This window comes from Leopardus geoffroyi, chromosome A1 (genome assembly GCF_018350155.1).
Source record: "Leopardus geoffroyi isolate Oge1 chromosome A1, O.geoffroyi_Oge1_pat1.0, whole genome shotgun sequence".
NCBI lineage: Eukaryota > Metazoa > Chordata > Mammalia > Carnivora > Felidae > Leopardus > Leopardus geoffroyi.
The window spans coordinates 131,224,331-131,226,856 of NC_059326.1; the positions used below are offsets into that span (position 1 = coordinate 131,224,331).

At 42.3% G+C, this 2,526-nt stretch overlaps 1 non-coding gene across 1 annotated transcript; it reads left to right on the forward strand.

The window, feature by feature from the left end:
- Window positions 1-85, forward strand: TRNAR-UCG. The gene has a single exon. It is a non-coding gene; the product is annotated as a tRNA-Arg (tRNA).
- The last annotated feature ends 2,441 nt before the right edge of the window (window positions 86-2,526 follow it).

Below are 2,526 nucleotides of genomic sequence, written 5' to 3' on the forward strand. Positions count from 1 at the left end.
GCCTGGATGGCTCAGTCGGTTGAGCGTCTGACTTCGGCTCAGGTCATGATCTCACGGTCCGTGGGTTCGAGCCCCACGTCGGGCTCTGTGCTGACAGCTCGGAGCCTGGAGCCTATTTCGGATTCTGTGTGTCCCTCTCTCTCTGACCCTCCCCCGTTCATGCTCTGTCTCTCTCTGTCTCAAAAATAAATAAACATTAAAAAAATAAAATAAAAAAAAAAGTGAGCTTCATGCCCAACATGGAGCTTGAACTCACACCCCTGAGATCAAGAATCTCATGCTGTACAGATTAAGCCAGTCAGGCGCCTCCTGTTAATGTTTCACTAAACCAATTTCTTACTTGAAATTGTCTGAGAACTAGTATTTTGAAATTCTGTTTAGAGCTCATCATTAGCAGTGTAGCCATTTTTATAGTGAATAATATCTGTCTTCTAAAATTATTTTATTCCTAATCTCAATTACACCTTGAAAACTAAAATTAAGTAAATAGAATTGTCAAGTACGAGCTATGCCTTTCAACAATTTTTACTGAAAATTGGAATGACGATTGGAAGCCATTCATCCCAGGTGCATCAGTTAATGAATCTAAAACTGAAATTTGCTTCCAGACTGAGTATTTCTTGTTTTGGCTTCTTTTTGGATTCTGCAGATTTTCCAAATTGTTAGGGAAGCACAGCTGGGCTTATTAATACACGGAGGCATTCGATTTGAAGATGACTGTCATGTGTGGTCCTGGATCTCTTCCTCTGGACTGCGGAGCCAACTGCTCTGTCTTCAGTAGAAAGAAGTGGAATCAAATGCCAGTATTTGGGATTAAATATTCTGCCTTCCAGCTCATGACTTGCATAATGTAATAACAGTAATAGCCAGCATGATTGTTTCTTATATTCCTGACACTATGCCAGGCCCTTTCCATGTACTGTTTGATTTCGTCTTCATAAGAGTGTAGGCCGTTCAATTTTTCAGATAGATAAATGGAGGCCAAGAAAGGCTTTGTGCTTGTTTCTTAAATGCTTGAGTATAATGAGGAAACAAAATTTGCAGCCCTAGAAAACGACTTCCTACACGCAACTACCTGTGGAGCAACTGTTGTTGCTCATTCATTCAAGGTCACCACCTCATGCTCAGCATTAATCAGGCAGAGAGAGAGGACAACATAGATCCTAGGTAGAAAGTTCAGTCCTCCTCAAAACGTGTCCTCAGGGCTTCCTGGCTTATTCTTACCAATCATGTTTTTTAATGTTTTTCTAATGTTTATTCTTTTCTGAGGGACAGAGAGAGTGTGTGAGCAGGGGAGGGGCAGAGAGAGAAGGAAACACAGAATCTGAAGCAGGATCTGGGTTCCAAGCTGTCAGCACAGAGCCTGACACAGGGCTCGAACCGAAGAACCGTGAGATCATGAGGTGAGCCAAAGTCAGAGGCACAACTGACTGAGCCACCCAGGCACCCCATTACCAATCATGTTTTTAAAGAATAGCCTCTGATGCCCCTTGGAGGACCCTGAGACCCTAACTAGTATGGATTGTCTGCCTGTTAACTTCCTCAGCACCTCCTTCCTGACTTTCTGTCAGTTGGTATAAAATGGTAGAGGACTGCAAGCTCCTCCAGCCCAAACTTAGTCAATTTGCAGAAAAGGAAACTGAAGGTCCTCATCGGTAAGTGATTTGCCCTAGATCACATAATGGATGCCTTATATTGGCCTGACTGCATCAGTTAAAAGATACATACCATGACTATCCAAGTTTCAGGCTAACCTCCTGCCCAAATCCAGTTGAAAATACCCAAAGAATTTGAAACAGACCAAAGAAGCTTAAGTTTGTGTTCAATAATCTTTTCCTTCCTTCCTTCTTTCCTTTCTTCCTCCCTTCATTCATTTATACGAGCACTTATTGTATGTCTACTGTGAGCCAGGCTGTAAGACTATAAAGATAGACATGCTCTAAGGACTATGAAGAAGACAGAGCCCCTGTATTAACTCGTTTAGTGAAGCATGCTCCCCAGCCACACTAGAAAGCCTCATCAGGAGTGCAGAATATCCTGGCTCAGTCATTCTGCTGTTTTTATTGACTACTTACTTTTTTTTCCTGGGCTTTTGATTCATAGTGATAAACAAGGCACTTAAGGACCCTGTATTGAAACTAGTAGAGACAAACTATAAGCTGGTGAATAAATGCATACATACACACATACATACATACATAATTTCAGGTGCTGATAATGCTATGAGGAAGATAAAATTGAGCAATATGGTGGAGTGGCTGCGGGGGTGGGGGGGTGGTGCATACTCTTATAGAATTAGTGATGTGAGGCTTCCCTCAGAGGTGACATTTAAGTTGACATCCAAATAATGTAAAGAAGACAGCCATTCCAAGATCTAATGGATGGGATGTGACAGTAACATACTGATCATCTCTGCCTTTGGGCAGAGCCTGGGGCAGCGAAGCCCTTAAGCAGCAGCCTCTAGGACTCAGTAGTCGATAGCTTTCTCTCTTTACTCCCAAATTGTTGTGCAAATGTTCCCATTTT